Raw genomic sequence first — 11,040 nt, forward strand, 5'->3', positions numbered from 1 at the left:
AAAAAAAAGAATTCAAGGAACATGAAAAATCAATGAAACATGACACCACCAAAGAGTCACAACAATCTTCTAATAATCAACCCCAAAGATACAGATATCTGCAATTTGTCCAATAAAGAATTCAAAACAGATCTTTTAAGGAAGCTCAATAAGCTACTAGAAAACACAGAAAGACAATTCAATGAAACAAGGAAAAAAATCTTCAATAAGGAAAGAATAGTCTCTCCTCATTAATGGAAGAAACTGGATAATCACAAGAATAAACAGAACCCTTATCTTACACTTCTCACAAAATTTAACTCAAAATGGATTAAAGATTAAAACATAAGATCTGAAACCACAAAATTCCTAAAAGAAAACATAAGGAAAAATCTTCACATTGGTCTTGGCAACATTTTTTTTGGATATGACACGAAAAGCACAAGCAACAAAAGCAAAAGTAAGTAAGTGGGACTATATCAAACTGAAAACTTCTGCACAGAAGAAACAACCAACAAAATGAAAAGGCAAGCTAAAATATATCTTCAAATCTCGTATGTGATAAGGAGTTAATATCNAAAGGCAAGCTAAAATATATCTTCAAATCTCGTATGTGATAAGGAGTTAATATCAAAAATACATAAGGAATTCGTATAACTCAATAGCAATAATAATAACAATCCAATTTAAAAATGAGCAGAGGATCTGAAGAGACATTTTCCCAAGAAGACATACCAATGGCCAACAGGTACTTAAAAGGATGTTCAACATCACTAATCATCAGTTAACAGAAATCAAAACCATAATGAAATATCAACTCGCATCTGTTACNTGTTATACGCAACTAATGAATCATCAAACTTTACATCAGAAACCGGGGATGTACTGTATGGTGACTAACATAGTAAAAAATCATTAAAAAAATAAAAGAAAAGAAAAAAGAAAAATAATAAATAAAAGTAAAAAAAAGAATTCAAGGAACATGAAAAATCAATGAAACATGACACCACCAAAGAGTCACAACAATCTTCTAATAATCAACCCCAAAGATACAGATATCTGCAATTTGTCCAATAAAGAATTCAAAACAGATCTTTTAAGGAAGCTCAATAAGCTACTAGAAAACACAGAAAGACAATTCAATGAAACAAGGAAAAAAATCTTCAATAAGGAAAGAATAGTCTCTCCTCATTAATGGAAGAAACTGGATAATCACAAGAATAAACAGAACCCTTATCTTACACTTCTCACAAAATTTAACTCAAAATGGATTAAAGATTAAAACATAAGATCTGAAACCACAAAATTCCTAAAAGAAAACATAAGGAAAAATCTTCACATTGGTCTTGGCAACATTTTTTTTGGATATGACACGAAAAGCACAAGCAACAAAAGCAAAAGTAAGTAAGTGGGACTATATCAAACTGAAAACTTCTGCACAGAAGAAACAACCAACAAAATGAAAAGGCAAGCTAAAATATATCTTCAAATCTCATATGTGATAAGGAGTTAATATCAAAAATACATAAGGAATTCGTATAACTCAATAGCAATAATAATAACAATCCAATTTAAAAATGAGCAGAGGATCTGAAGAGACATTTTCCCAAGAAGACATACCAATGGCCAACAGGTACTTAAAAGGATGTTCAACATCACTAATCATCAGTTGACAGAAATCAAAACCATAATGAAATATCAACTCGCATCTGTTATGATGGCTGTCATCAAAAAGACAAGAGATACACAAGAGATGTGTTGGCAAGGATGTAGAGAAAAAGGGAGTTTTTGTGCATTGGTGGTGGAATGTAAACTGGTACAGCCATTATGGAAATAGCAGGAAGAGTCCTTAAAAAATTAAAAATAGAACTATCATATGATCCAGAAATACCACTTCTGGGTATATATCCAAAGGAAATGAAATCAATATCCCAAGGAGATACCTGCACTTCTGTGTTCATTGCAGCATTATCACAATAGCTAAGATATAGAAATAACTTAAGTGTTCATGTACAAATGAATGTATAAAGATTTGGTCTCTATCTCTATCTATCTATCCAGTTATCTAGATCTATCTCTATATATCTATCTAGAGATAGATCTCTACCTAGATAACTATCTATCAACCTATCTAGATCGAGAGAGAGAGAGAGAGAGAGAGAGAGAGAGAGATACACAGACAGAGATAGTAGAGATACAAAATTCAGCCATGAGAAAGAAGGAAATCCTGCCATTTGCGAACTGGATAGACCTTNCCTGCTTCTTCCTCTCCCACTCCCCCTGCTTGTGTTCCCTCTCTCGCTGGCTGTCTCTATCTCTGTCAAATAAATAAATAAAATCTTTAAAAAAAAAAAACCTATCTAGATAGAGAGAGAGAGAGAGAGAGAGAGAGATACACAGACAGAGATAGTAGAGATACCAAATTCAGCCATGAGAAAGAAGGAAATCCTGCCATTTGCTAACTGGATAGACCTTGACGGCATTATGCTAACTGAAATAAATCAGAGACAGAGTGACAAATACTATATATTCTCACTTATAGGTGGAATCCAAAAAAGCCAAACCCATAGAAACAGAGATTAGAATTGTGGTTGCCAGGGGCTGAGGGGTGGGGGAAAATAAAGAGATGTTGGTCAAAGGGTATAAACTTCCAGTTATAAGATGAATAAGTTCTGGGAATCTAGTGTACAGCATGGAGGCTATAGTTAGCAGTACCATATTCTGTACTGAAAGTTGCTAAAAGAGTAAGCTTAAATATTCTTACCACAAAAAAAGAAATGTTAATCATGTAAGGTGATGGAGGTGTTAACGAATCCTAACGTGGTAATCATTTCACAATATATAAGTTGATCAAATCACCATGTTGTATACCTTAAACTTACACAATGTTGTATATCAACTATACCTCAATAAAGAGAGAAAAAATTATCTCATTCTTATAAACTTATTTCTCCTTTTTATCTGTCTTGTGTTATGTATATAGAAGCCCCAACGTAAGTAGCAAAAGATACTCAGCATGTTGCTTGAGCCAAGGTGATGTCAAAGGAAGGAAGTCAAACCTGTATGAAGCCATTTCCTGTGGTTGATCCTATAATAAGGAATGAAAGTAAGAGAATATGAATGTCCAAAACGAGATAATTTTTTTCACTTTCCTTTATCATACCGTTTACTTTGCAGGGATTTTTTTTAAATAATAAGCATGTGTCATATTTATAATGATAACATATAGTGAGGATTCTTTTTTAAAATAAATCTCTATTTGCAATGGAGGAGTCCTTGCCAGGTCCTCTACAATTCTTTTTGAGCTAATTTCTACATGATAACTGACTTTGAGGACACTGGGATCATGACCTGAGTCGAAGGCAGACGCTTAACCAACTGAGCCACCCAGGCGTCCCCCAAGATAGGATTTTTAAAGAGATAATTAAGTTAAAGTGAGATTATTAGGGTGGGCCTTAATCCAATATGGCTGGTATCTTCATAAGAAGAGGAAATGTGGAAACCAACACTTACAAAGGAAAGACAATGTGCAGACACAGGAATATATGGCCATCTACAAAGCAAGGAGAGGCCTGGAACAGATTCTTCTCTCAGAAGGAACCAACCCTGACAACACCTTGATCTTGGATATCTAAGCTCTAGAACTATGAGAAAATAAATTTCTGTTGTTTAAACCATCTAGTCTTTGGAAATTTGTTACAGCAGCCCTAGCAAACTAATATATCATATAAGCAGTTGGTACCACCAACCTCTAGTAGCTGAAAGCCAGGAATCTGACAGTCTTAAAATGCCTTCTTGTACACCCCCACATCCAACCTATAACCGAGTCCTGTTGTGTCGACCTACAAAGTACATCTCGGTCTGTCTACTGCTCCATGACTCAGCATGGTTCTTGTCAGTCACCTCTAGCACGGTAAGAATGAACTTTTGAGTGGAAATTTGAAATTGCCTAAAGCTAGCTAAACAGGAGAAGGGTGGTTAGGAGCAGATGGTAAAGAGGCAGGGGTCACAACAACTTTTGACAGGTCCCGTGCCAACAGCTGAGTGGGCCTCTGGCTTTCGACCAATTCTGACCTGTTTAGGCTTATTCCAGCCGTCATCACCTACCTCATTCTTTGGGCTTGACCTTACAGTGCAGACTTCAGATCCAGGGCCCTCAAGGCCTACGTACCCATTGGTTCTTCCGTGCCCATCTACCCACCTGTCTCTCCCCTATTGTCCTGGTTCTGCTCAGACCCTCAGCACTTGAAGGTGTCCAGCTGCCAGCCCTTCAGTTCTGCCTCTACCACCAGCTCCTTCCCAGAGCTTCTGGGTCTGAGCCTCACCCGTCAGGATGCTCCTCGGGCNGATGCTCCTTGGGCTCAGCCCCTCCACCTATGCAAGGCATACCCTTATGTTGATGGTTTCCCAACACCTATGAAAGAAAGGCCTGCCCCCCCCCACCCTGGAACACGGTACACAACCACCTGGGCCCTGCTTACCTCACCAGCCCTGTCTTCTATACTCCCTCTCCTCCCTTCAGCACTCTAGCATTCTACTTGTAGGCCACTCAGTTTCGTACTTCCATGTTTTGTTCATGTTGTCCCCCCTGCTTCGAATGCTTTTCCTCCACTTTTACACCTGGCTTCTCTAACTTGATCCTTGAGACTCAGGTCAGATGAAACTTCCCCCATATTCCATCCCTCACCCTCGTATACCAGCTCTCGATGTCTCCTCCTCCTGCTCCAGTATTCCCTTCTCTGACTTCACCCATTAGCTATTTGTTTTTTTCATCTTCATCACTAAACCGTGAGCTCTTTGAGGGCATAGACCACCTCCTACTGACCACTGTACCCCCAGGCCTAACATAATTGCTCCCATACAGTAGGTGCCAAATAGTGTTGGTTGAGCCAAGATGGCCTGATTCACAGACCCACCACACCCTGTGTTCCAGGCACCACCCCACAGCAGGGTGACATGTCTCACCCTCTCCATAGCAGGGTGTCTGGCTGCTGCCTTTCCTGAACCGAGTCACGGGACAGCTGCCCTAAATGAAGTACACGGGTAGTGTAGCCTAGATGGCTTTTTAAAGTTTCTCAAGGAAAAGAAAATTGTGAAATGCCCCACCGGGGCCAAGAAGCAATCTCTCCTAGTCCAGACTTGCACCCAAAGCCAGCTGCTTGGGCCGGGAGATAATGGGACCCCATGCTGAGCTGCCACCAGCAGACTCAGAAAAGTAACAAATTGACAACATTCAGGAAGAAGATTCCTCATTTCCAATAGTATCATCTATACCCTGTGGCATAAAGCACCTCCTGCCTTATTAACGTCTTTTACATTTTTTAGTGTTGAATCCAAGGTGAAAGGGAGGAGGGGGAGAAGGTACGTCTGTACCAGAATCCTTTAGGAACCAGGAAAATGCCGTGGCAGAGATGAATTGTAGACCCAGAAATAGCATTTTTTGGATGAAATGTATAATGTTGACTCTTTTTCCAAAAAAAAATGCTTAATACAGCCCAAATGACATCATATCAGGTCAGACAGAGCAGAGGGAAGGAAGAAAAGTACTGAGCATGAGAAGGATTTAATACAGACAGGAGCTTTCTAGAATGGATTCCACACTGCACACACTAAAGACCAGAAAGAAAAATCTTCATCAAAAAAGGTGTCTCCCCTTACCACAGTTTAATACCAGCTGGATTTACTTAGGGTTTTTAACTATCTGCTCCACTTCAAATGCTAATATCAAAACTTGAAGGAAAAGAATATTTATCTTGTCAAGCTTCCCCCCACCCCTACAGATATGCTTGTGAAGTGGGGGGGGGTCCTTATTATATTCACTAAGTCCAGTATAATTCACTCACCCAGAACCCCTCCAAGTCTCTCCCCTAGATTCCCCATTGCCTAGGACTCTGGTTCCCACATTCCCCACCCCTGAAATCATAAGCAGTCCTATGTGTCACTGAATTATAGAATTCTAGAGATTAACATGTCCCCATTAGTATTCTCTTGGTCACAAGTAACTGTAGCCTACTCAAACTAGTTTAAGCAAAGAAAAGCGAGGTGGCGATTTTGTTTTATGGCCACTAAGCTGTCTTACAGAACCCAAGAGGAAAAATGCAACCTTTCTCAGGAAAGAACTGAAGGTGGAAGGTGGAACTGAAAATCATCATGATTTCAATTCCGTCTCTCATCTCTGATTCTCTCTGCAAATCTGCAGACTGGTATTTCCTGATCCTTACCCCACAGGGCAGAGTGTGTAACCCATGGCTCCTAAGGTATCTTGTCGCAGCTCCACAAGGAAACAAAGTAACTGGATTCCCCCTCCCCTGTTCAATTCCAAATTCCTGGAGAAGGGAATCTAACATGGCCTCGCTTGAGTCAGGTACCACCTCTGTCCCAGTCAACTATGGCTAAGGGGATACATCCTGCAGTGCATACAATTGCTTTGGGCTCACCCAGAGCATCTGGGAGCAGTGCCCAGGGTAAAGGTGTTTGTGTGCCAAGGTCCAGAACCAGCACTGTATCGTGGACCACTGTGCCTCACCTAACCCTAGCATTGTATGAATCCTGTCCAATCTCTGCCTGGAAATCTGAACCAAGTGAGAAAAGAGAAGGTGTTTGGAAAAGGGATTCAAGAGATAGGGAGAGATAAAGTATAGGAAATCAAGAGATGCCAAAGAATGAAAAAGCAAGACAAGTGTTTTGGCATGGTTTTCAAATAATCATTTATCAAGAAAGAAACCACAGGGGCACCTGGGTGGCTCAGTAGGTTAAGTAGTCTGCCTTTGGCTCAGGTCATGATTCCAGGGTCCTGGGATCGAGCCCCGCATCGGGCTCCTTGCCCAGCGGGGAGCCTGCTTCTTCCTCTGCCTCTGCCTGCTGCTCCCCCTGCTTGTGCGCTCTCTCTCTGACTAATAAAATGAAAGAAAGAAGAAAGAAGAAAGGAAAGGAAAGAAAAGAAACCACAACCACCGCTGAAATTTTAGACAGCTAGAGGGAGATGGGGCACTGTCGTCAAGAAACAATTCACACACAGACATACAGAACACTAGAAGGTCAGAGATGGTATAACTGAAGTGTTTTCATCCACTGAGTTATACAAAAGTGTTTATAATTTTGTTTTCCTTTTTCTATCTTGATGAAAAATTCTTGATTTTCGTAATACTATAGAACTAATAAATCCTGATATGTATAGCTTTACTGTTAAGGATTCTTTCACATTTCTATTTTAATTAAGTTGAATCGTGTGTAATTGCCATTTTCATAAGCCAAAACTGACAAATATCAGCAATTTCAAGATAATGTTTTCAAAATAATACACACACATCCTTTTAAACAAAACTACAGATTATCCCTTCCAGAGTTAAGACTAGTGCGCCTAGAAAAATAATGCAGGGAGCAAACACTCTCAACCTGGGAGCAGGGCTTAACCCTGCTCGCCTGTATCCCCCATGCAGGGGAAGCTTCCCAGACACTGATATCCCTGCCCCCATATTTCTTTGCTGCAGAGCAGACCAAGCTGGACTTCTGGCTCTGACCCCTATGGACTAATGCCTTCCCTCTGCCAACCACACTCCTGAGTTCTCACTTTGCCCAGAACCCCACCATTTAGCTTCACTGAATCATCCTCTCTTTTTTCCCATTTCAATATACGGTACACCCACAGTCACTCTGCTAAGAATGTTAGATAAATAATGCAGTTTACCCAGACGCTGTATGTTCAATTCAGCTTGCTTTAAAGAGAGAGGATATGGAAAGACCGCAACTGCAGAAGGACAAATTCAAAACATCTGTGGCCAGAATGAGCCGGTCCTATTGAGAAGTTCCTTCTACCATCAGGAAGGACTTCATTTCATACCCATGTAACAGGTTGCTTCCCTCATTTTATAGGCCTTCAGCTGGGTCTGCAATCTGATGTATCGATTTCCTTCTTCTAGGAAAAGATGAGCTACTAGGCAGCAGAAGATGAGATTTTCAGGAGAAAGTTAAAGGAATTTTATAGCCTGCTTTTGTCATCCATACCACCCGATGACAGCTGGCCTCCATAAATACTTATTAAAATTAATATTGTTTGAGCAAGTCAAAAGAGAAGAAAACACCTTTGCAAGTCTATGCATAACATAACTCTCCCCTGCACAGAGCCTGGCCATACACGATAGCAACACATGATGGGTTGTAATGCTGTTGTGATGGAAAGAACATTGTGCCAGGCATGAATAAACTGTCCAAATGGCCTTTTGGACTAACACTCCCAGTTTTAGAATCTGACAGCTCATTCATCCCACCTCTATGATTTACCAGAAGCATCCACACACATAATATTACCATCTGGTTATTGTGCCAACAATTTGGTAAAATCTCAAGTCAAACCAGCCCTTGCCCAAGACACAGCTACAAGAATGTGGTCAGCACTTGCTATTACCTATATAATACATCAAAGGCTTTGGTCCCTGATCCAGAACTACAAAGAAGCCATGTCAACATGGACTGTTTACAATCAGTTAAAGTGCTCTCTCGTGTGCACTTGTCAACTAGAATGGTAATGCTCACATATATGGTACATCATAATTTACAAAGGCACTTTTCCCAACTTTATTCCAATTAATCCTCACAACATTATAAAAATAGGTATCATCATACCTATTTTACAGGGGCGGAAACTGGGGCTCATAGAAAATAAGTGATTTGCCCAAGGTTACAGAGTTAGAAGTGGTAGAGCCAGAATTTGTACCCAGGTCCCTGAGGTACATTGCATTCGTTGCAGCAGGCCCTTGTGGATTGCAGCAGGGCATACTGATGTTATTCTCAGTCATTCACTTTTGCCCATGACGTTCGCCACCTTTCAGGCAGCAGTTAGGGCAGTCTGGGCCTACTGCATAGGAAGGGCAGAAAAAGCAGAGCNAGCAGGCCCTTGTGGATTGCAGCAGGGCATACTGATGTTATTCTCAGTCATTCACTTTTGCCCATGACGTTCCCCACCTTTCAGGCAGCAGTTAGGACAGTCTGGGCCTACTGCATAGGAAGGGCAGAAAAAGCAGAGCAAAAAAAAGTGAGTTTCCAGTTTTTGAGTTGAAAATAGAATTTTGGAACTTTGAGCAGCAAAAATAGCTGACAATCTCAAAATCCTGGCTTCTGAGCACAAAAAGGCAGCATTTTATAAACAGTAGAATTAAGAAGACATGCCTGAGGAAGAGCAAATCCCTTCCCCACCCAAAACCCCACAGGCCAGAAGGAGGCAGAGAGATGGAAGGAGAGTCACAGATTATGCAGAAGTGGGGGCCCAGCACCCCAGGTGGGTGTTCTGGGTCCAGGAGCTAGACCTCGCAGTGGACAGACTCTGAGGACGCCCTCCATGGTCTCCACTTCCTGGAACTCATGCCTCTGCATAATCTCCTCCCCTTGAGTGTGAGAAGGACCTGTGACTTGCTTCCAACTAATCGAATCTGGCAAAGGTGACAGAGTGTACATGGTCATGTGTATGTGACTGCACAGCATACAATTTTTTTAGTGCTGATCTTGTTAGGAGGCACTCTCCCCCGCTAACTGAAAAGCCAACTGCCAGACTGTGAGCTTCCCTGTGGAGAGGACCGCATGACAAGGAACTGAGTGTGCCCTCCAGCCAACAGCCAGCTAAAAACTAAAGCGCTCAGGCTGGCAGCCTACAAGGAAATGAGTGCTGCCGAAGACCCTGTGAGCTTGGAGTAAATGTTCCCCCGACTGAGCCTCAGGTGAGAGAGAACCCAGCCCTGGCAGCGCCTCCATGGCCACCTTACAAAGGACTCAGCTAAGCCGTAGCCAGCCTCCTGACCCTCAGAAATCAGGAGCTAATACCCATGTCTTGTTTTAAGCCTCTAGGCTTGTGGTAATATTTGTTGTGCAGTAACAAAACTAACACAGATTAGTTCAGGGATCTGTGGGAAAAGGGATGCATGTCACTCCCAGCTAAGGCCNCCTTACAAAGGACTCAGCTAAGCCGTAGCCAGTCTCCTGACCCTCAGAAATCAGGAGCTAATACCCATGTCTTGTTTTAAGCCTCTAGGCTTGTGGTAATATTTGTTGTGCAGTAACAGAAAACTAACACAGATTAGTTCAGGGATCTGTGGGAAAAGGGATGCATGTCACTCCCAGCTAAGGCCCAACAGGGTAAGTGGGGTCCTTGAGAGTTTCACAGTCCCAGCGTGGTACAGACGCAGTGGAGGGAAATGGTGGAGGGCCTGTCTCAGCAAATAGGACCTGGCATAGCTGCCCCTGAGTCTTCCTCGGCCCAGAGGAAGCTCCACAGTTCATCTAAGGGGCTCAAGGATATAACTGAGGAGGAACAGCAGACAAGGAGGAGCTTTGTGGTCAGAGCAAAGAAGGCACGGGCCAATGACACAAACATCTCTGCAGGCGCCCACAGTTCAGGATGTCAGAAACCACACCAGAGGGGCCGTTATATATCCCAGATGCCGGCATAGACTCTTGCTGTGACCAGAGACCAAGAGCTCTCAATCAAGCTGAGACATGTCCAACTCCCCAGACTTGACGCCACTCCAGGGACAGGGAGGGGAGTGGGGCAAGAATGCTGAACAATTCTGTTCAAACTGGAAATGGCTGCAATTACCTGGAAATGACTAGGATGCACTTTCTGCGGTCAGTGGAGGACGGGGACAGGTAACCCACCTGATACAGCAGACTGAGGAGTGCTGGGTAGCAGGAAAGGCGGGGGTCTTGGGGATGGGCGGGAAAGGTCAGTAAAGGCTTTCTGGAGGAAGTGACACCTGAGTTAAGATTTAGAGGACGAATTAAAGTGAGATTCTATGAATATAAGATTCCAAACTTTTATATTCCAAATTACTAAAATTTAAGTTTGCAAAGTTCTCAGATTCTTTTTTGCTGAAGTCTGAAGATCAAAGGATCCCTGCTGGCACTGTTATCTCCTGGGCACTGCTTGGGAGTGGGGGAAACACAAACTATGTATCTGAAATGTATCTGAATCAGAATACTATTCCTCCTAATTTCCCACATCTCCATCATCTCTGCCTGTAGGGCTTTCCTCCTTTTTTAATTTACTCTTTTATTTTAATAAAAGTTTCACAT

This window comes from Ailuropoda melanoleuca, chromosome 6 (genome assembly GCF_002007445.2).
Source record: "Ailuropoda melanoleuca isolate Jingjing chromosome 6, ASM200744v2, whole genome shotgun sequence".
Lineage (NCBI taxonomy): Eukaryota > Metazoa > Chordata > Mammalia > Carnivora > Ursidae > Ailuropoda > Ailuropoda melanoleuca.